Source organism: Arachis hypogaea, chromosome 15, assembly GCF_003086295.3.
Source record: "Arachis hypogaea cultivar Tifrunner chromosome 15, arahy.Tifrunner.gnm2.J5K5, whole genome shotgun sequence".
NCBI lineage: Eukaryota > Viridiplantae > Streptophyta > Magnoliopsida > Fabales > Fabaceae > Arachis > Arachis hypogaea.
Window position 1 is genome coordinate 41,343,498 of NC_092050.1, and position 24,547 is coordinate 41,368,044.

Here is a 24,547-nt window from a genome sequence, read left to right on the forward strand (position 1 = left end):
AAGTTAGCCTCAAAGTTAGACCCCTAACTTGGAGGCTAACGTTGGCACATGAAATTCACCCCTGGGCACCAAAAGTTTGCGCCAACGTTAGCCCCCTAACTTTGAGGCTAACGTTGGCATGAAGAGAACCTCCCTGGGCACCAAAAGTTTGCGCCAACGTTAGCCCCCTAACTTGGTGGCTAACGTTGGCACATGAAATTCACAAGGGGAGGAGCAAAATTTTGCGCCAACGTTAGCCCCCTAACTTTGAGGCTAACGTTGGCGCCACACACCACAACAGCTTGAAGGGGTATACTTCCAACAAGAATAACTTGAGCTACAGAGCTCCAAATGAGGTGATTCAAGAAGCATTGGAAAGTAGGAATCAAGAGCTTTCCAAGAATATATGGAACTGCATGGTGGACACTAAAATTGAGGGAAAAAACTGCCCCGCAATGTGCATAAACGAACATGGTGGCAACCTGCAGTGAGGCCAACTGACCTCTGCACCTTCAACGGAGTATAAATCGAGCTGTAGAGCTCCAAATAATGTGCTCCCAACGGCATTGGAAAGTAGAAATCCAGGGCTTTCCAACAATGTACAATAGTATGGGGTGGACAATACGTTTGAGCCTCCAGAACTGGCGTTTTCGCCAACGTTTGAGGCAAACGTTACCTCAAACGCTGCACACCAAAGCCAGCGACCATGCCCTCTTCAAATGATCATAACTTGAGTTGTAGATGTCCAATTGAAGTGATTCCAAGTGGGTTAGAAAGCTGACATTCAGAGCTTTCCAACCATATATGATAGTCTATATTGAACATAAAATTGGCAACATGACAAGAGGACAAAGTTGGCGCCATAAATGTGCATGAGGGAGGCCAACGTTAGGGTCAAAGTTAGACCCCTAACGTTGGCACCAACGTTCATACCAGCAAGTTTTGTGGGCTGCTATGAAAAGTTGGAGCCAAAGTTAGACCCCTAACTTTAGCTCCAACTTTTGGTCCAACTTTTGCAAACTCAACCCGGTTCAATTCGGTTCCTCTTCAAACTCCAAGAGCAATCAACCAAGGCCTTTATCAACCCAATTCCATCAAGAGCAAGGGCCCAAATGATCATCATTCAAAGGCACAAGAAATAGATAAAATAGGAATTTCATTTAATTGTAATTTGTTTTTAATTTCATTTTCATTTCCATTTTGTAAAGCCTATATAAGGCATCATTTTCATATTTGTGAGGAGGCTGGCTCCACGAGGGAGCATTAGGATTTGAGAGCTCTCTCTTTGTTTTCAATTTCGTTTTAAATCTTAGGTTGAGAATTGAAGAAATTCTGTTTCAATCTCACCTTGAAAATTTTCTTGTTTACTTTCTCTGCACAATTGAATTTCCATTCCTGTTTACTACTTCACCTTCTCTTGGCTTCTGCAATTTACTTTTCTTTAATTTCTCTTGCAATTGTTCTAAGCTTTGATTTACTGCTTTCATTTAATTTCCCTGCACCCAATTCCCTTTACTTTCATGCAATTTACATTTCTTGCTCTTTAAGTTTCAATGCAATTTACTTTCTGCACTTTAATTTTCCTTGTCATTTACATTCTGTTGGCTTCAATGGTCACTCAAATCACTCAATGTTAGCTTGACTAAACTAATCACCCACTAAAATTGCTTGATCCATCAATTCCTGTGGGATCGACCTCACTCCCGTGAGTTATTATTACTTGATGCGACCCGGTGCACTTGCCGGTTAGATTTGTGTGTTTTGGGAGAAAATTATTTTTCCTCCAAAATACTCATCAGGTGCTAACTTGCAAAGTTAATGAGAAATGTAATCGCCAATAACGCCCTCGAAGCCATCATAAGCCCACGTTAAGAGTCACGTTAATTAAGTTAACGTGAACTCTAACGTGGAAGAAGACAATAAGGCCAACGTTAGTGACACTCCCCTTTGTCACTAACGTTGGACCAAGCTTCCATAAGCCACGTTAACCCCCACGTTAACTTAGTTAACGTGGAAGCTAACGTGGAGAGAGCAATTGGTCGCCAACGTTAGTGACACTTACCTTTGTCACTAACGTTGGGGTGAACCACCAAGAGCCACCATGAGCAACGTTAACTTCCACGTTAACTTAGTTAACGTGGAAGAGTTAACGTGGAAGCTAACGTGGATAAAGAGATGATGAGCCAACGTTAGTGACACTCACCTTTGTCACTAACGTTGGAGATGGCTAGCATGACTACGTTAGAAGCCACGTTAACCTAGTTAACGTGGACTCTAACGTGAGAAATAGGGGCACATTGGAACGTTAGTGACAAAGATAAGTGTCACTAACGTTCTCGAAGGATTGGCAAGCTTACGTTAAGAGCCACGTTAACTAAGTTAACGTGAACTCTAACTTAGGGAAGGGGGAGGCTTATCAACGTTATTAGGAAAGGTAAGTCCCAATAACGTGAGGGAAGGACCAAGAGGCAACGTTAGTGGTAACGTTTGTGCCACTAACGTTGAGGTTAACGTGGCTCATACTTGGGTGAGCAACGTTAGTGAAAAAGGTGATTGTCACTAACGTTCTCGAACCCACACTTTCACTTAACGTTAACACCACTAACGTCCTGAGCTAAAAGTCCCTGCCTACTTCACACTTTCTCTCTGCAAGCAAAGCTAAGCTCAATGATGAAGATAACTTCTTCAAACTCAAGATCCAAAAGCCCATACCCAAGACTTGAAGAGCCAACTAGAAGATCAGAAGAGTAGTATATATAGGAGTAACTTTGAATTAGTTTAGGGAGCTGGAAACTTTTGGGAGCCTTTGGCCTAGAATTACTCTCTGTATTTTACTTTCTCTGTACTTCTAGTTTACTTTCAGCATGTATTCTCCATCTTGGTTTTCATTTTCCAGAGCTATGAACAACTAAACCCCTTTCATTGGGTTAGGGAGCTCTGTTGTAATTTGATGGATCAATTTTAGTTTTCATTCTCCTTCCTCTATCTTTTCTCTTGATTTTACTAGAAAGCTTTCGATCTTCATCCAATTGGGTAGTTATCTTGGAAGAGAAGCTATTCATACTTGGATCTCTTCTGAACCTTGAAAGAGGAATGAAGGGATCATGCTAGAAATGCTTTCTCATGCTGGACCAAATTGGGTGTGGATGGATATGTGACTATAATCCTTCTAACACTTGATTTGGGAAATGCATGTGGTATAATCAGTGACCATACTTCATCTCTTCTCATGAGCAATTGACCAAGGAATTGGCTATTGATCAATATTTGAGAGATTGAATTACAAGGAATTGTAATTCGATCACTTAAGATTGCCAAGGAGATCAATGAATGCATGGATTGAGGAAGAGATGAAAATGAACTTGATCCGGAGAATGCAACATCTCCTGAGCCCAATGAACTCCCATTTCTGATCTTACCCATTCTCTTTAATTTCTGCCATTTACTTTTATGAGCAATTACCCCATTCCCATTTAAGATTTTGCAATTTACTTTCCGCCATTTACATTCAGCTCTTTATTTCCAGCATTTACTGTTTCTGCCATTTACGTTCCCGCCATTTAATTTTCTGCAATTCTCAACTCAAATTCTGATTCGTTCAACTAGAACATTCCTCTAATTAAAGTTGCTTGATCAATCAATCTCTGTAGGATTCGACCTCACTCTATTGTGAGTTTTTACTTGACGACGAATTTGGTACACTTGCCGAAGGAAATTTGTTGCAAGACAAGTTTTCCGCGTATCAAGTTTATGGCGCCGTTGCCGGGGATTGATTTTGAATCAACAATGATTAAATTGGAGGATAACTAGATTGAGCATTTTTAGTTTGTTTGATTTAATTTTCTGTTTGAGTAATTTACTTTCAGTTTTAGTTAATTTCTTCCCCTCCCCCTACTTTTTCGTTTTTTTTAGTTATTTACAATTCAGTTCACTGACCCACTAACTGTTTGATATATTGCATCACTCACACTAACAGTAATTCTAACAGAAATACTTCCTGCATCTATTTTCTTTGCTTGTGCTTTGTTAGTTGTATGACAGGGAGAAGAACCGGGGCTTCAACTTCCTTTGATTCAGAACCTGAGAGGACCTTCCTTAGATTAAGGAGGGAAGCAAGAGAAAAACGAGTAGTGGGTGCCGAGGAAGAGGAGGAATACTTTGAACCAAACATAGAAGAAAACATGGAAAACCATCATGAAGAAGAGGCTCACAACCATGGCAGAGAAGGTCGAGCAAATCATGCTGGGGAGGAGAGAAGAGTTTTAGGCTCTTACATCAATCCAAACCCAGGAAACTGTGGAAGTAGCATTCAAAAGCCGACCATCCATCCCAATAATTTTGAACTAAAACCGCAGCTCATCACCCTTGTTCAGAACAACTGTTCATTCGGAGGAGGAGTCCAAGAAGACCCCAATCAACATCTAACCACCTTCCTGAGAATATGTGACACAGTGAAGTCTAACGGTGTTCATCCTGACGCCTATAGAATGCTCTTATTTCCATTCTCACTCAAGGATAAGGCAGCCAAGTGGTTGGAGTCTTTTCCGAAAGAGAGTTTGACAACTTGGGAAGATGCGGTGAACAAATTTTTAGCCATATTCTGTCCTCCCCAAAGAATCAACAGGCTGAGAGCTGAGGTCCAAAGTTTCAGGCAACAAGATGGTGAGACTCTATATGAAGCATGTGAGAGGTTTAAGGACCTGACGAGGAGGTGTCCACCAGATATGTTCAATGAATGGGTGCAGCTACACATTTTCTATGAAGGCCTTTCTTATGAATCAAAGAAAGCAGTAGACCACTCATTTGGGGGATCTCTGAACAAGAAGAAGACTATTGAGGAGGCCATAGATGCCATTGAAACTGTAGCAGAAAATGACTATTTCTATGCTTCTGAAAGAGGGAACACTAGAGGAGTGATGGAGTTAAACAATGTAGATGCTCTGCTGGCCCAAAATAAGCTCATTACCAAGCAGCTGACTGACCTCACCAAGAAGATGGAGAGGAACCAAGTAGCAGCAATCACCACTTCATCAGCAACCCAAGAAGGAGAGAATGAAGAAGCAGCGGGTAGTCAGGAGCAAGCTAACTACATTGGAAATTCACCTAGGCAAAACCATGATCCATACTCCAAGACCTACAACCCTGGTTAGAGGAATCACCCAAACTTTGGGTGGGGGAATCAACAAGATCAAGGCCAAGATTGGAGATATCACAACCCCAACAACCATGCAGCTCACCAACAATTCACACAGAGAACATATCAACACCACCATAACAATACCTCTTCACATCCATATCAAAACCAAAATAACACTCCTCATCCTTCCACTTCTAATCCCAATCACCCATCATTTATGACAGACTCTCAAGGATTGAGAGTCTACTTGAAGGCATAGGCAAAGAGATTCAAGACAACAAGGCATTCAAGGAGGAAGTGCGAGCAAATTTTAAGAACTAGGGAGACACCATCAAGAGGTTGGAATCTCAAGTAGGGTATCTCTCTGAGCAGATTCCCAAACCTACAGATGGATTCCCAAGTAACACAGAGAAAAATCTGAGAGGAGAAACAAAGAAAGTAAGATGGGAAGATTGCAAGATGGTCACTATAAGTGATAAAGAGACTGAGGACAAGCCAAACAAGCCGTCAGAACAACCTGGAGATACCTCAGCAGAGGAGAAGGAAAAAGATCACCAAGAACCAAAAATCTCACAATAGGAGCTGCTGAGACTCTATGCACCCTTTCCTCAACCACTCAATGGTGCTGTGGAGAAGAGAATATACTCAAGATTTCTTGACTTGTTTGCATCTCTGCATGTAAACATACCATTCATCAAGACCATCCAACAAATGCCTGCATACATCAAGTATATGATGAAACTGCTTCCCAGGAAAAGCTCACTCAAAGAAGGCCAAACTATAGTGATGAACAAGGAGTGCAGTTCCCTCATTCAACCAGAGTTGCCTACAAAAAGAAAGGACCCAGGGAGTTTTCACATACCCTGTGCCATAGGAGAAATAATGTTTGATAGAGCACTCTGCGATTTGGGAGCAAGCATCAACTTAATGCCCTTGTCCCTTGTGAAGAGGCTGCAGATCAATGAGATAATGCCCACAGATGTAGTCATCAGGCTGGCTGACAAAACTCAAAAATAAGCAATAGGAGTGGTGGAAAATGTGTTGGTAAAGGTTGGAAAATACTTCCTCCCAGCAGACTTTGTCATATTGGACATGGAAGAGAGTTACACTCACCCAATCATATTGGGAAGACCATTCCTAGCTACAGCCAGAGCACTCATAGATGTGGAGCGAGGGGAGCTAATTTTGAGGATCCATGATGAACAGCTCGCCTTCACTGTTTTCAAACACTCACAAGAAACAGATCAAGAGAACAAGGAACCAAGGAAGGATCACAGTGAGATACTGAAGGAAGAGATGAGTACTGAAGAACAACAAGCTCATCCGGAGATTCCCTTGGTTGATGGACAAGGAAACAAGCAGCTGTCACAGCTCAAGGAAAAGTTGGAGGAACCTAAACCACCAGAGGCATGTGAAGACAACATCAAAATTCCTTTAGAAGAAGAGGCCACAAAGAGTAAGACAACATCACAAGGAACAAAGAAGAAGGTACCAAGGAGGTGGAGGAACAAAAAGATCCCTATAGAGGACTTCTCTCCAGGGGATAAAGTGATCTCAGCTTACTTCCCAGATATCCCCCCTGATCTCCCCACTGTGCCATCTCAGCTACCTAAGGTCTTCGCTATCAACAGAGTTCTCTCCTTGGAACATGTAGAGATCATTGATACAACTACTGGATATAGGTCTACTGCCAAAGGAGAAGACTTGAAGCACTATCGACCTCCCTGATAAAGGCGAAACGTCAAGCTAGTGACTCTAAAGAAGCGCTTCATGGGAGGCAACCCATATTTTATATGCTTTTAAAAAATAGTGAATAAGTCAATATTTATGAATTCCAACCCAAACTTGACAAACACTTGGTAAAAATCCTTATTATGCAGTATATAGTGAAGAATAAGTTTGGTGTTCAAAGCATGCCAAGAAAGCATGAATGCAACCCAGAGCATGCTAGTCTTAGAGCTTTGAACACAAACTTTTCATCACAGTGCTCCAAACTAAGTTTGGTGTCACCCAAGGTGCCACGAATATGCATATAAGGATGCACAGTTAGTTAGTTAGTTGGTATTCATGAATAAACAATCTAATTCTTTTTCTTTATTATTCTAGACGTAAAGTTTAAATCTTTTTTTATGATATTGATTTTTTTTATTTTTATAGGGAAAAGGAAAGGAGCATTGAAGAGGATTGATTGGACAATTAAATGAAGAAGGTTTGGACACCACAAAAGGAGGATACAACACACGTGCCCCAAAGGGAAATGCATTGGAAAATGTTGCCATGCAACATTGAAGAAAGGAGACCCTTGAAGACCGACCCAATAGCCCTCATAAAGATGCGGATCCTTGTGCTCATGATCTGCAAAACCCCATCCGTCCATCCAACAACCACCACATCAATCCATACCTTTCATCCCCTCATCATCTCCCTATATAAGTGAGTCCTAGTGCGTACTTACCCCTCACACTCAAATTCCCACTCTCCACACTTCACACTTCTGGCATCCAAAATTTTTTGATCACACCTCGTCCTAACCAACCAAATTCCTCATTTATCCGTACCTTCTAATCTCCTCACACAGCAACTCAAATTCATGACATCATCAAGCTCCAAGAGGTAAAAGAGGAAGGAACCAATGGAGAGCATTCCTTTCGATGAGAAGAGATTCAAAACTGCGTTCCATGAACAAGAATTTGAGCAGATAAAGCTCAAAAAGATACTGCCAGAGTTAACCTTCCAAATCAATGAAGACGAGTGCCCACAGATTCGGGAGAAAATTGAACAAAGAGGGTGGCAAAGACTCACGAATCCAGAGGGGAAGATCAATGCAAACCTCATCAAAGAGTTCTATGCAAATGTGGTTAGAGAAGACAAAACCAAGGCCTCAACCTTCAAAAGCTACGTAAGAGGAAAGGAGGTGGACTTCAGCCCAAATGCTATAACAAGAACTCTTCACTTGAAATCACCACATTTTGATGAGCTCAGTTATCATGCAAGGATAAATAAGAGCCCTGACAATGATGAGCTCACAGAAATCGTGACTGATATCTGTGTTATAGCAGCTGACTGGGAGAGGTATGCAGATGGGAGACCCCGATTCATCAAGAGGGGAGACCTTAGCCCGGAGGCCAAGGGATGGTTTGAACTCGTAAGGAGGTCTATCCTCCCAGCTGCAAATAATTCAGAGGTCAATATCAATCGAGCGACTATGGTACATTGCCTAGTACAAGGTGGAGAAATCAATGTGCATGAACTCATAGCTGAGGGAATTCAAGAGTCAGCTGAGAAGGTTGATCCGGGTGCCAGGCTTTGGTACCCCAGCACTATTCTCAGATTGTGTACAAGAGCCAAGGTAGTCTTTGAGGATAGCAATCCAGACTGGGTGAATCTTGGGAGGCTAGTTACACTCCAGCATTTGATCTATACTACTCCCGCCCAACAACAAAGGAGACCCCAAATAGGAAAGCAAAAAGCGAAAGAAGGAGCTCATCAAGAGGAATCTCATCAGGAAGAATATCAACAAGAAGAACATCATGACCCAGCCAACTTGAATATGAATCACCTTCTAAGAGCCATTGAAGATTTGGGGATGAGACATATGGAAGGACAAGAGCAAATACTAAACCTTCAGTCCAACTGGACGAGCCAACAAGAAGAGTGGCAGAAACAACAAATGGAGCAGCAACAGGAACACTACTCCTAGCTCACTCAAGCCATCCACCAAGTTACTGAGAGGCAAGAACGTCAAGATAAGCACTTGCAAGAACTCAATCAGCGGCAAATAGCTTAGATGAAAGCATTCAATGAGTTCACTGTACTTAATGAAGGATGGCAACTACATAGGTAGGAGTTCAACGTAAACACTCAAGCCAAGTTGAACTACATGTCTAGTCATATGCATCATCTACACTATGCTATCCCTACATAGGATGAGGTTCAAAAAGATTTTGTAGAACAAGAAGAAAGAAAAGTGAAACAGCAGAAGGAAACACTAAAGAAGAATGGAAGATGGTGGTTTCTGGAAGAAGTTGATTGGAAAGAGCAAAAGGAGTGGGAGTACGAGCACTCAAGAGGGATACAAAGAGGACAAGCAAGGAGGAGAGCATGGGCAACCACATGAGTAAAAGGTGGTGGAGTTCCTTCTTTGGTCCATCTTTTTCTATGCTTTAAATAAGGAAGATATTGTATGAGATAGAACATGCTTCCATGATAGTTTGAACCTTTTTCAATTCTGTCTTTTAAACTTTTTGTTGATTAGGGCTGTGTTGGCTAGTCTGAATGTCATTACTGCATCATCTCCTTACTTATTTTATGCTTGTCCTTTTGAATCAAATAAAAAGAGAATGAGTGTTTTATAAAAGACCAGAGTGGAGTTCATACTATGGAGTAAGTTCCCGAGTTTGTGGTGTGGTCATAAGTTAGCTATGTTGGTTCAACCACAAGGTGGGATGACAACTATCTGTCATGAATACTATGCTTTGAACATACCCATGAGACTAGCTAAATAATAAGATCCTAATAAGAAAAAGGGAAAGAACAATCAAAGTTGAAGAATAAAAAAAAAGCAAGAAAAGAGGCTAGGAACCAAGGGTTTGAGTCTTGAGGGATGTGTCTGTGGTGTTCCTGTACCAAGGATCTGCTTGGATTACTAAGCTCTCAGGGGTGCTTTATCACCTGGTAACTTGGGTTAACTAACCAGGGATTATCGGCTGAAAGTCCACCATCAAGAGCAATCTTTGTTACAGAACATTTAGTAGCCCAAAGAGGTGCTGGACACCAAGACCTCAAGGAAAGAAAATAAAAAACCCATGTGCCTGTGGTGTGTATGTATGGGGGAGAGACTTGAGGAAGTAAGTCCTTAGGGGTGCTTCAACACCTAGCACCTTGAACCAACTGGTTCGGGAGTGTTGGCTGAAAGCTTATTTTAAAGAGTTGCCCCCTTACAGAGCACTTAGCCTAAGAACACAAATAAGCCCTGAAATGACAACAAAAGGATCAATGAATAAAAGTCTCATGGGATGCAATCACAGTGAGTATTCTATGACATGATAAAGGTCTGAAAGCCAGTGAAGGAATGAACCTAAGTTGCTATGCATGAAACCACCATAAAACCAGAAAAATGACTTCCACAAGAATGACTCATTTCTCTTGGCATACCATTCATCATTCTCTTGTTCCAGTACTTGCTTAGGGACAAGCAAGCTTTAAGTTTGGTGTTGTGATGCCAGGGCATTTTGGCCAGTTTCACTGACCTTTTCTTTACTGTTTTTAGGGTAGTTTCATGCATTTTCTTAGAAAATAAGCTAGTTTGGGGTAGATATTCACTTACATCTTCATTCAAGCATACATTGTGCGTTTTACATGATTTCATGAGGATTTTGCATGAAGTATATGATAAATTGGATGATGCATGACTCATGACTTGGACTAGAACTTTGATGCACTTTGTTGCTTGATTTCAGGACAAAGGAAGCAAAGAAGAACTACATTAGCAGTCACGTTAGTCCCACTAACGTGACCTCTAACGTGGAATGGGTGCTAACTTGCAAAGTTAATGAGAAATGTAATCGCCAATAACGCCCTCGAAGCCATCATAAGCCCACGTTAAGAGTCACGTTAACTAAGTTAACGTGAACTCTAACGTGGAAGAAGACAATAAGGCCAATGTTAGTGACACTCCCCTTTGTCACTAACGTTGGACCAAGCTTCCATAAGCCACGTTAACTCCCACGTTAACTTAGTTAATGTGGAAGCTAACGTGGAGAGAGCAATTGGTCGCCAACGTTAGTGACACTTACCTTTGTCACTAACGTTGGGGTGAACCACCAAGAGCCACCATGAGCAACGTGAACTTCCACGTTAACTTAGTTAACGTGGAAGCTAACGTGGATAAAGAGATGATGAGCCAACGTTAGAGACACTCACCTTTGTCACTAACGTTGGAGATGGCTAGCATGACTACGTTAGAAGCTACGTTAACCTAGTTAACGTGGACTCTAACGTGAGAAATAGGGGCACATTAGAACGTTAGGGACAAAGGTAAGTGTCACAAACTCAGTCAAAAGTCCCTGATGAAGATAACTGCTTAAAAGTCCTTGCCTACTTCACACTTTCTCTCTGCAAGCAAAGCTAAGCCCAATGATGAAGATAACTGCTTCAAACTCAGGATCCAAAAGCCCATACCCAAGACTTGAAGAGCCAACTAGAAGATCAGAAGAGTATTATATATAGGAGTAACTTTGAATTAGTTTAGGGAGCTGGAAACTTTAGGGAGCCTTTGGCCTAGAATTACTCTCTGTATTTTACTTTCTCTGCACTTCTAGTTTACTTTCAGCATGTATTCTCCATCTTGATTTTCATTTTCCAGAGCTATGAACAACTAAACCCCTTTCATTGGGTTAGGGAGCTCTGTTGTAATTTGATGGATCAATTTTAGTTTCCATTCTCCTTCTTCTATCTTTTTTCTTGATTTTACTAGAAAGCTTTCGATCTTCATCCAATTGGGTAGTTATCTTGGAAAAGAAGCTATTCATACTTGGATCTCTTCTGAACCTTGAAAGAGGAATGAAGGGATCATGCTAGAAATGCTTTCTCATGCTGGACCAAATTGGGTGTGGATGGATATGTGACTATAATCCTTCTAACACTTGATTTGGGAAATGCATGTGGTATAATCAGTGACCATACTTCATCTCTTCTCATGAGCAATTGACCAAGGAATTGGCTATTGATCAAGATTTGAGAGATTAAATTACAAGGAATTGTAATTCGATCACTTAAGATTGCCAAGGAGATCAATGAATGCATTGATTGAGGAAGAGATGAAAATGAACTTGATCCGGAGAATGCAACATCTCCTGAGCCCAATGAACTCCCATTTCTGATCTTACCCATTCTCTTTAATTTCTGCCATTTACTTTTATGAGCAATTACCCCATTCCCATTTAAGATTCTGCAATTTACTTTCCACCATTTACATTCAGCTCTTTAGTTCCAGCATTTACTGTTTCTGCCATTTACGTTCCCGCCATTTAATTTTCTGCAATTCTCAACTCAAATTCTGATTCGTTCAACTAGAACATTCCTCTAATTAAAGTTGCTTGATCAATCAATCTCTGTGGGATTCGACCTCACTCTATCGTGATTTTTTACTTGACGACGAATTCGGTACACTTGCCGAAGGAAATTTGTTGCAAGACAAGTTTTCCGCGTATCAACTAACCGGCAAGTGCACCGGGTCGTACCAAGTAATACCTTACGTGAGTAAGGGTCGATCCCACGAGGATTGATGGATTAAGCAACAATAGCGTTTGATAGGCTTAGTTAGACAAACAGAAAAGAGTATTTGAATATTCAATCGTGCAGAAAATAAAATAGTAAAATAAATAAGTTGAGAATAAAATATGGAGAAAATAGTTAAGGCTTCAGAGTTATCTATTTTCCCGGATTAATTTTTCTTACTAACTATTTTAATCATGTAGGATTTAATTTATGGCAAACTATATGTGACTAGACCCTAATTCCTTAGACCTTCCTAGTCTCCTCTAAAATTCATCAACAGCCAATTCCTTGGTCAATTAATTCCAATTAGAGGGTGATAATCAAATTCCAGTTTATATGCCACAAAAACTCTAATTACCCAAAAATAAAAGGATTATATGTCACGTATCCCGTTAAGTCCAAATAATTAAAATTTACGAGAATATGTTTTCAATCTGTTGTTCAGTAAAGAGCTTTTCCAAGTTTTACAGGAACTCAAATAGAAAGAGGGTCATACTTCCGTTCCATCCAAATTCATAAAATAAAGAGCGAAAACAATTCTTAAATTATAAATCCATACATAAATTAATATAGAAAAAGCAATAAAATTAATCCAAAGACAGAGCTCCTAACCTTAACAGTGGAGGTTTAGTTGCTCATAGAAAAGAGAGAAAATTAGGATTGTCAGTTATGTTCCCCTGATGGGATGAGGTGGAATCTCCCCCAGCACCTCTCTACAAAGGAAGAAAAGTTTCTCCCTTTTTTTAACTAATCCTAATAAATTTAAAATCTAATATCTAAAACTAAAAATTAAAATAATATCTTTTCCTAATTTAAGATTTGAATTTAAATTTGAATTAATTTAAATAATCAAGTCTTCAAGGGATGGATGGGGACCACTTGTTTCGTCCATTCTGCAGCTTCTAATCTGTGTTTTCTGGGCGGAAAACTGGGTCAAAACAGCCCAGAAATCGCCCCCAGCATTTTCTGCATTTTTCTGCATGTGGCACATGTGACGTGTCCGCGTCGTCCACGCGTTTGCGTCATTTGTGCAGATTCCAGTCCACGCGTTTGCGTCAGGCACGCGATCGCGTCATTGCGATTTCGTCCATTCCGTGTGGTCGCGTGAGCCATGCGTCCGCATCGGTATTCGCTGGTCATCTCCTTGGCTTCTTCTCTTTCTCTGCAGAAACTTCATCAAATTCATCTGAATGCTACCTAAAATAAATAAAATTGCACAAAACTCAAAATAGCATCCATAGTGGTTAAAATATAATTAATTCTTAATTAAACTCAACAAATTAGATGCAAATTCACTAGGAAAAGATAGGAAAGATGCTCACGCATCACAACACCAAACTTAAACTATTGCTTGTCCTCAAGCAACCAAAACTAATATAGGCTTAGGATGTGAATTTGCATGAGAATGAGAGTTCAATTAAGCCCATGTCTTCTTCTTATAATGGGGTTTACAACTGCAATCCTGAACAGTTTTGGCATCTCATTTTATCTTTTGAAGTTCAGAATGATTGGCATCCATAGGAACTCAGAATTCAGATAGTGTTATTGATTCTCCTAGTTTAGTATGTTGATTCTTGAACACAGCTACTTTATGAGTCTTGGCTGTGACCCTAAGCATTTTGTTTTCCAGTATTACCACCGGATACATAAATGCCACAGACACATAACTGGGTGAACCTTTTCAGATTGTGACTCAGCTTTGCTAGAGTCCCCAGTTAGAGGTGCCCAGAGTTCTTAAGCACACTCTTTTTGCTTTGGATCACGACTTTAACCGCTCAGTCTCAAGCTTTTCACTTGACACCTTCACCCCACAAGCACATGGTTAGGGACAGCTTGATTTAGCCGCTTAGGCCAGGATTTTATTCCTTATGGCCCTCCTATCCATTAATGCTCAAACCCTTGGATTCTTTTTACCCTTGCCTTTTAGTTTAAAGGGTTATTGGCTTTTTCTACTTGCTTTTTTATTTTATTTTATTTTATTTTATGATTTTCTTTTTTTTTCGCAAGTTTGTGTTTTTCACTGCTTTTTCTTACTTCAAGAATCAATTTTATGATTTTTCAGATTATCAATAACATTTCTCTTTTTCATCATTCTTTCAAGAGCCAACAATTTTTAACATTCATAAACTTCACTATAAAAAATATGCACTGTTCAAGCATGCATTCAGAGTCACAGAAAATACCACCACATTTAAGTAAATAAGACTATTCTTCAATATAGACCAACTTTCTCATGCAATATATCACTCCTATTTATTTAATTTTTTTTTTTGAATTCAAGCTCAGTGAGTAATACATGAGACATCTTTTCAGAATTAAAGCAATTACGAGAAAACTAAACTAGTTCTAGGATTCTAACTAATAAAGGATCATGCAACAAACAAAGAAAAATAGCATAAAACCGGAACATAACAGAGACAAAGAGGGGAGGAATAAAAAATGAAAGGAACTCGACCACCTTAATTATCCTAGCGGTCGCTTTATTCTTCAAGTTGTGCTCCTCAGTAAAGATGATTCGCCTCCCTTTTGGTGCCATAGGAATAAACAAAAAACTTCTAAGCAAAGTGTCAATACCAAACTTAAAGGTTTGCTTGTCCTCAAGCAAAGAAGAACTGAAAATAGAAGAGAAAAGTATTAAGATAAAAGAAAAATAAAAGGATAAGAGAATAAGAGAGAATTAGGATTGGGAGAGAGAGAGAAAGAAAACTGGGCAGCGCAAGCGACGCGTTCGCGTGGATGGCCATATATGCAACTGATGCGAACGCGTCAGTCACGCGTCCGCGTGACCAAATTTGTGCTTTTAGCACACTTCTTGCCCCAAGCTGGCACAACTCTCTGCCCAAACGCTCTTTTACGTCGAATTTGTAGGTCACGCGATCGCGTCAGTGACGCGACCGCGTGAATGACGAAAATCACAAACGACGCGAACGCGTGGGCCACGCGTCCGCGTGGGCTTGTTTGTGCGGAAGACTTCATTCTGGCGCCAATCCCGCGCAACTCTCTGTAACTTTTTATTTTTTCTTGCACACCTAGATGACGCGTACGCGTCAGCGACGCTTTCGCGTCGGGTGCTTTTTTTTTTTTTTAGCTTGAGGTGTTCGGCTCTTGTGATAAAATAGCTGTATGATCAGAAAATTAGTAAGAACTTAATAAAAATCAACTAAGTAAGAAAACTACTATTACAAAAAAATAACTAAGAATGAAAAAGAACGATCATACCACGGTGGGTTGTCTCCCACCAAGCACTTTTAGTTAAAGTCCTTAAGTTGGACATGTTGTGAGCTTCTTGTCATGGTGGCTTGTGCTTGTACTGATCCAAGAATCTCCACCAATGTTTATAATTCCAATGGCTACCGGGATCCCAAACTAGGCGCACAATGCCTTTGAGCAAGTTGAAGCAAGCGACAAAGCCCCAAAAGTGTTGATTGTGGGAATGAATTCCAGGGTCCCAAACTTTGCTTTTACACCCGTCTTCTTGTGTATCACCATTGTTCCCAACGGGTGGCAAGCAATCTGAATTCTCACAAAGACATCCAAACAACCTTCTAGACCCATTCAAATTAGCTCTACACCAATTCTTGCACTTCAATTCGGAGCATGCAACCATATTGAGCCTTGCTTGACAACTCTTATCACTAACCATCTTCCTCTTACTCTTGATGCCACAAAGAGCTCTAAGTTGACCATCCGTCTCCAGTAGTCCATATTCAAGTGGGAAAGTATGTACTAAGGATAGGAATTTTACCCACTTGAATGTTGTATTGGATGGTGATGGCCTTGGAAGAGGTCTTGCAAGCTCTACTCCCTTGTGTTCTACTTTGAATTCTACCACCTCCTTGCAAGCTTCCTCAATTTCAACCTCTTCTTCTTGGTATCTTTCTTTTAATTCAATCTCTTCTTCATTGCTTACCAAGGGCATAGGAGGTTTTGTTTCTTCGTCCTTTGTGGGTGCATCTTCCCCCTTTGTTTTTGCATCTTCCTCTTCTTCCATGTGTAAGGATGGAAAGTTCTCTAATGCACTGGAGTATAAACTTCTTTAATTGATTTCCTCACTTTCTTCCATAGGATCTTGCATTGTATCTTTTGGGAAGGAATTTGCTTGTTCCTCTTCCTGGTACTTGATAATTGACTGTATATGCTTCTCTATATTTTTGACACTTGTCTTTATATCATGTAAGCATTCTTTCATGAGAAGCTCAAGATCTGATGGTATTTGAGATGAATAAGAAGGAGGTGATGGTTCTTGATAAGTGTAAAAAGAGGATGGTTCTTGGTATAGATAGGGAGATAGTGGCTCTTGATATGGGTAGAAAGATTATGGTTCATGATACGGATAGAGAGGTGGTGGTTCTTGATATGAATATGGAGCACTGAGGTTTCTTTGGTTTTGACCTTGCCAACCAAAATTTGGGTAATTCCCCCATTCATAATGATATGAATCACTACTCGGGTGTGAGTAGTAACCCATATGATCTCTCTCCATTATTTTTCCTTAGCACAAAATACCAAAAAGGATTAAACGCACTATGTGATAAACAGAAAAGTAAAGAAGAAAGAACAAAATTCTAAAAATTAAAATAAGAAGAATTAAAATAAAACTAACTAGGAAACACCAAACTTAATTTCAGAAATTAAGAAATTTTTTTTAAATAAATAAAAAAACAGAAATAAAATTAAAGTTAATAAAATATATAAAAAAATAATAATAATGAAAAGAAATCGAATGAAAATAAAAGAAAAAAATAAATAAATAAATAAAAAAGAAAAGTATATAAAAAACAGACGGAGGATTTTTTTTAAAAAAATTTTAAAAGTTAAACGAAAAAGAAAAAGGAAAAAAAAATTTAAAACGGGGGACAGGGGGTGGGAAACGAAAAAAAAAAGTTTTTTTTTTTTAAAAAAGGAAAACGTAACTGTAGACGGGGGAACGAAAAAAAAGAAAATAAGGGATTTTTTTTGAAAAATAATAAAATAATATTTAAATAAAATTAAAATTAAAACGCCTAATCTAAACAATCAAACAACTAATAGTTGTTAATCACTATCAATCCCCAGCAACGGCGCCAAAAACTTGGTGCAGTAATTTACAACCACACTTACTAACCGGCAAGTGCACCGGGTCGTACCAAGTAATACCTTACGTGAGTAAGGGTCGATCCCACGAGGATTGATGGATTAAGCAATAATAGCGTTTGATAGGCTTAGTTAGACAAACAGAAAAGAGTATTTGAATATTCAATCGTGCAGAAAATAAAATAGTAAAATAAATATGTTGAGAATAAAATATGGAGAAAATAGTTAAGGCTTTAGAGTTATCTATTTTCCCGGATTAATTTTTCTTACTAACTATTTTAATCATGTAGGATTTAATTTATGGCAAACTATATGTGACTAGACCCTAATTCCTTAGACCTTCCTAGTCTCCTCTAAAATTCATCAACAGCCAATTCCTTGGTCAATTAATTCCAATTAGAGGGTGATAATCAAATTCTAGTTTATATGCCACAAAAACTCTAGTTACCCAAAAATAAAAGGATTATATGTCACGTATCCCGTTAAGTCCAAATAATTAAAATTTACGAGAATATGTTTTCAAGCTGTTGTTCAGTAAAGAGCTTTTCCAAGTTTTACAGGAACTCAAATAGAAAGAGGGTCATACTTCCGTTCCACTCAAATTCATAAAATAAAGAGCGAAAACAATTCTTAAATTATAAATCCATACATAAATTAACATAGAAAAAGCAATAAAATTAATCCATAGACAGAGCTCCTAACCTTAACAGTGGAGGTTTAGTTGCTCATAGAAAAGAGAGAAAATTAGGATTGTCAGTTATGTTCCCCTGATGGGATGAGGTGGAATCTCCCCTAGCACCTCTCTATAAAGGAAGGAAAGTTTCTCTCTTTTTATAACTAATCCTAATAAATTTAAAATCTAATATCTAAAACTAAAAATTAAAATAATATCTTTTTCTAATGTAAGATTTGAATTTAAATTTGAATTAACTTAAATAATCAAGTCTTCAAGGGATGGATGGGGACCACTTGTTTCGTCCATTCTGCAGCTTCTAATCTGTGTTTTCTGGGCTGAAAACTGGGTCAAAACAGCCCAGAAATCGCCCCCAGCGTTTTCTGCATTTTTCTGCACGTGGCACATGTGACGCGTCCGCGTCGTCCACGCGTTCGCGTCATTTGTGCAGATTCCAGTCCACGCGTTCGCGTCAGGCACGCGATCGCGTCATTGCGATTTCCTCCATTCCGTGTGGTCGCGTGAGCCATGCTTCCGCATCGGTATTCGTTGGTCATCTCCTTGGCTTCTTCTCTTTCTCTGCAGAAACTTCATCAAATCCATCCGAATGCTACCTAAAATAAATAAAATTGCACAAAACTCAAAATAGCATCCATAGTGGTTAAAATATAATTAATTCTTAATTAAACTCAACAAAATAGATGCAAATTCACTAGGAAAAGATAGGAAAGATGCTCACGCATCATCAGGCTCGGAGGGGATATTGCCAGATCGTATCATCAGCTTCAGGTGCTCATAGCGTCGCAGCACATATCGGTGCCGGTTGTGGCGCTCCATCTGGTCTAGCTGTCGAAACAGGCGGTGCACTAGGTGATAAACCGGCTCTGAGGCAGGTGGAGGTGCAGTGGTGGTAGCAGGGGTAGCTGTGGAGGAAGAGGGGCCGGTAGATGGTGTGGCTGTCTCATCAATAGGAGTGAGGAATGGAGGTCTGTAGCCCAAAGTCAGAAAGTTCCTGATGTGAGGGATAATTTTCTTGTATTTTGCCGCAGGTGGCTTCTCATCAGCATCATCCCAGGGCACGTCAACTCGACGGCCAAGCTGTGTAATCAGATAGGGGAAGGGGAGAGTGCCTCGGACGTGGACTCTGGCCATGTAGTACCGAATGAAGCATGGCAGGTACAGGTCCTTACCCTCCATCACACACCATAGGAGGGTGAGCATAGCGGCAGGTAGCTCCGTCTCGTGAGTACTCGGCATAATAAAGTTGCTTAGGATCTGATGCCATAGCCAAGCCTCATCGTTCAAGTATGCCCGCTTGATTCCCTTAGGCATGGTGGTGTTCTGACCCATGACCCATGGGACAGTCGGGTCAAGGGCTATCCTGGCCTTGACTGCATCCCAATCAAACTTCATGCAGCGCATATCCTCCTTAGCTTTTTAATAACCATCCAGCTGATCGGATTTAGGCAGAAGCTTCAAAACATCTTCTATGGCCTCTTCAGTGACCAGAATCTGCTTCCCTCTTAGGTGTACTGCATCTAGGGAAGTTTTGAAGTAATTGCAGTAAAATTCCCTTACCCAAGAGGCATTGACCTCACTCAGGTTTCTTTCCAGGAAGAACTAGCCTCTTTGTTTGATCTGATCAGAGGTGTATTGCTAGAGTTCTTCTAGGATCTTCAGAGTCCTCTCCAGGTACAGGTTCCTGGAGTTTGCAAACACCGGATACTTAAGCTCGTAGTAGCGGTTTGCAAACTTAATGGGATCAGTAGCAGGGAGTAGCTGATTGATGAGCGGATAATTTATACGCTTTTTGACATTGTTTTTAGTATGTTTTTAGTAGGATCTAGTTACTTTTAGGGATGTTTTCATTAGTTTTTATGTTAAATTCACATTTCTGGACTTTACTATGAGTTTGTGTGTTTTTCTATGATTTCAGGTATTTTCTGGCTGAAATTGAGGGACTTGAGCAAAAATCAGATTCAGAGGTTGAAGAAGGATTGCTGATGCTGTTGTATTCTGACCTCCTTGTACTCAAAGTGGATTTACTGGAGCTACAGAACTCGAAATGGCGTGCTTCCAATTGCGTTGAAAAGTAGACATCCAGGGCTTTCCAGCAATATATAATAGTCCATACTTTGGCCAAGAATAAACGACGTAAACTGGCGTTCAACGCCAGCTTTCTACCTAAATCTGGCATCCAGCGCCAGAAAAGGATCCAAAACCAGAGTTGAACGCCAGAAATGGATCAAAACCTGGCGTTCAACTCCACAAATGGCCTCTGCACGTGTAACACTCAAAGCTCAGCCCAAGCACACACTAAGTGGGCCCCGGAAGTGGATTTATGCATCAATTACTTACTCATGTCAACCCTAGTAGCTAGTTTATTATAAATAGGACCTCTTACTATTGTATTTGACATCCGGGGATCCTGGATTGTATTCTGATCCTGTGATCTCGTTTAGGGGGCTGGCCATCTCGGCCATGCCTGGACCTTTTACTTATGTATTTTCAACGGTAGAGTTTCTACACTCCATAGATTAAGGTGTGGAGCTCTGCTGTTCCTCAAAGATTAATGCAAAGTACTACTGTTTTCTATTCAATTCATCTTATTTCGCTTCTAAGATATCCATTCGCACCCAAGAACGTGATGAAGGTGATGATTATGTGTGACGCTCATCACCATTCTCCCCTATGAACACGTGCCTGACAAACACTTCCATTCTACATGCAACAAGCTAGAATGAATATCTCTTAGATCTCTTAATCGGAATCTTCGTGGCATAAGCTAGAATGATGGCGGCATTCAAGAGAATCCGGAAAGTCTAAACCTTGTCTGTGGTATTCCGAGTAGGATTCAATGATTGAATGACTGTGACGAGCTTCAAACTCGCGATTGCTGGGCGTTAGTGACAGACGCAAAAGGAGGGTGAAACCTATTCCAGCATGATCGAGAACCGACAGATGATTAGCCGTGCTGTGACAGAGCATGTGAGCATATTTTTTACTGAGAGGAGGGGATGTAGCCACTGACAATGGTGATGCCCTTGCATAAAGCCAGCCATGGAAAGGAGTACGACTGATTGGATGAAGATAGCAGGAAAGCAGAGGTTCAGAAGAACAAAAGCATCTCCATTCGCTTATCTGAAACTCTCACCAATGAATTACATAAGTATTTCTATCCCTATTTTATTAATTAATATTACAAAACACCATTATCAATTTATATCTGCCTGACTGAGATTTACAAGGTGACCATAGCTTGCTTCATACCAACAATCTCCGTGGGATTCGACCCTTACTCACGTAAGGTATTACTTGGACGACCCAGTGCACTTGCTGGTTAGTTGTATCGAAGTTGTGACAAATTATGAATGTGTAATCACGATTACGCGCACCAAGTTGCTCACATTGCCAGGGATTGTTTAAGCCTGGACATCACAATTTCGTGCACCAAGTTTTTGGCGCCGTTGCCGGGGATTGTTGAGTTTGGACAACTGACGGTTCATCTTGTTGCTCAGATTAGGTAATTTTCTTTTTGTTTTCTTTTCAAAAATTTTTTCAAAAAAATATTTCAAAAATTTCTCATCTGTTTTCGAAAAAAATAAAAATGTTTTCAAAAATAAAATAACATATTTAGATTCAAAATTTTTAAGAATAAATTATAGTATTTCACGAAGCATGCGAAGCCTGACTGGCTGTAAAGCCATGTCTAAATTTACTTGGACTGAGGTAGCAATTTGTTATCAAGAGCAAGCTAGTTGTTGTTAATCCACCTGCTGCTGTTCCTGATTTACATGCTAAAGCTTGACTGGCCATTGGCCATGTCTAGTGTTTTGGACCGGAGCTTCCATTGAAAGCTTGGCTGGCTGGTGAGCCATGTCTAATTCCTGGACTGAAGCTTTAGACTAACAATGCAAGATTCCTGGAATTCATATTAAAAATTTTGGAATCCTTATTTTTCTTTCTTTCTAGATAATTTTTGAAAAAAAAAATACAAAAAAATTCATAAAATCATAAAAATCAAAAATATTTTTCTGTTTCTTGTTTGAGTCTTGAGTCATGTTATAAGTTTGGTGTCAATTGCATGTGCATCCTGCATTTTTCGAAAATTCTCATGCATTCATAGTGTTCTTCATGATCTTCAAGTTGTTCTTGGTAAGTCTTCTTGTTTGATCTTGATGTTTTCATGTTTTGTGTCTTTTCTTGTTTTACATGTCCATTTTTCGTTTCTTAGAGTCTAAACATGAAAGATTTCTAAGTTTGGTGTCTTACATGTTTTCTTTGCATAAAAAATTTTTCAAAAATATGTTCTTGATGTTCATCTTGACATTTAAAGTGTTCTTGGTGTTCATCTTGACATTCATATCATTCATGCATGCATTCATTGTTTTGATTCAAAATTTTCATGCATTGGGTCTTTTTGTTGTTTTTCTCTCTCATCATAAAAATTCAAAAATCAAAAAAATATCTTTCCCTTTTTCTCTCATCAAATTCGAAAATTTGGATTGACTTTTTAAAAAATTTTTAAATCAAATTGTTTCTCATGAGTCAAATCAAATTTTCAATTTGAAAATCTTATCTTTTTCAAAATCTTTTTCAAAAATCAAATCTTTTTCAAAATTCTTAGTTATTTTCGAAAATTCCAAAAATATTTTTCAAAAATCTTTTTCTTATTTTTATACCAAATTTTCGAAAATAACATAATCAATTAATGTTTTGATTCAAAAATTTGAAGTTTGTTACTTGCTTGTTAAGAAAGATTCAAACTTTAAGTTCTAGAATCATATCTTGTGATTTCTTATGAATCAAGTCATTAATTGTGATTTTCAAAAATCAAATCTTTTTCAAAAACTAATTTCTATCATATCTTTTCAAAAATATCTTCTTATCTTACCTTTTTCAAAAATTTGATTTCAAAATATCCTTTCTAACCTCCTAACTTCTTATCTTTTCAAAATTTGTTTCAACTAACTAACTAACTTTTTGTTTGTTTCTTAACTTTTTCAAAACTACCTAACTAACTCTCTCTCTCTCATTTTCGAAAATATCTTCCCCCTTTTTCAAAATTTCTTTTTAATTTATTAATTATTTTAATTTTTAAATCTTAAGTTTCGAAAATTACTAACATTTTTCAAAAACTATTTTCAAAAATCACTAACTCTTTTTCAAAAATTATTTTCGAAAATTCCCTCTCTCCCATCTTATTCTATTTATTCATTCATATCCTAACATCTCATCTCACATCTCTGCCATCCTCACAGTTGTGTTTCTTCCATTACATCACATTCTTTATCTCCCTCTTTTCTTCTACTCACACAGGGATCCCTATACTGTGGTATAAAAGATCCATATTATTATTATTATTTTTCTGTGCCTTCTTCTTTGTCATATGAGCAGGAGCAAGGATAAGAACATTCTTGTGGAAGCAGATCCCGAACCTGAAAGGACTCTGAAGAGAAAATTAAGAGAAGCTAAATTACAACAATCCAAAGATAACCTTTCAGAAATTTTCGAACAGGAAAAGGAGATGGCAGCCGAAAATAATAATAATAATGTAAGGAAGATGCTTGGTGACTTTACTGCACCTAATTCCAATTTACATGGAAGAAGCATCTCCATTCCTACCATTGGAGCAAACAACTTTGAGCTGAAACCTCAATTAGTTTCTCTGATGCAGTAGAACTGCATGTTTCATGGACTTCCATCTGAAGATCCTTTTCAGTTCTTAACTGAATTCTTGCAGATATGTGATACTGTTAAGACTAATGGAGTAGATCCTGAAGTCTACAGGCTCATGCTTTTCCCTTTTGCTGTAAGAGACAGAGCTAGATTATGGTTGGATTCTCAACCCAAAGACAGCCTGAACTCTTGGGATAAGCTGGTCACGGCTTTCTTAGCCAAGTACTTTCCTCCTCAAAAGCTGAGCAAGCTTAGAGCTGATGTTCAAACCTTCAAACAGAAAGAAGGTGAATCCCTCTATGAAGCTTGGGAAAGATACAAATAGTTGACCAAAAAGTGTCCTTCTGACATGCTTTCAGAATGGACCATCCTGGATATATTCTATGATGGTTTATCTGAGTTATCAAAGATGTCACTGGACACTTCTGCAGGTGGATCTATTCACCTAAAGAAAACGCCTGCAGAAGCTCAAGAACTCATTGACATGGTTGCTAATAACCAGTTCATGTACACTTCTGAAAGGAATCCTGTGAATAATGGGACGCCTATGAAGAAGGGAGTTCTTGAGATTGATACTCTGAATGCCATATTGGCTTAGAACAAAATATTAACTCAGCAAGTCAATATGATTTCTCAGAGTCTGAATGGAATGCAAGCTGCATCCAACAGTACTCAAGAGGCTTCTTATGAAGAAGAAGCTTATGATCCTGAGAACCCTGCAATAGCAG

At 39.2% G+C, this 24,547-nt stretch overlaps 2 non-coding genes across 2 annotated transcripts; both read right to left on the bottom strand.

Annotated features, from left to right (window-relative positions):
- Nucleotides 1-4,601: 4,601 nt before the first annotated feature.
- LOC112753011 (small nucleolar RNA R71) lies at nt 4,602-4,708 on the bottom strand. The gene has a single exon (XR_003177414.1). It is a non-coding gene; the product is annotated as a small nucleolar RNA R71 (small nucleolar RNA).
- A 19,358-nt stretch (nt 4,709-24,066) lies between these two features.
- LOC112753961 (small nucleolar RNA R71) lies at nt 24,067-24,174 on the bottom strand. The gene has a single exon (XR_003178320.1). It is a non-coding gene; the product is annotated as a small nucleolar RNA R71 (small nucleolar RNA).
- Between the last annotated feature and the right edge of the window lie 373 nt (nt 24,175-24,547).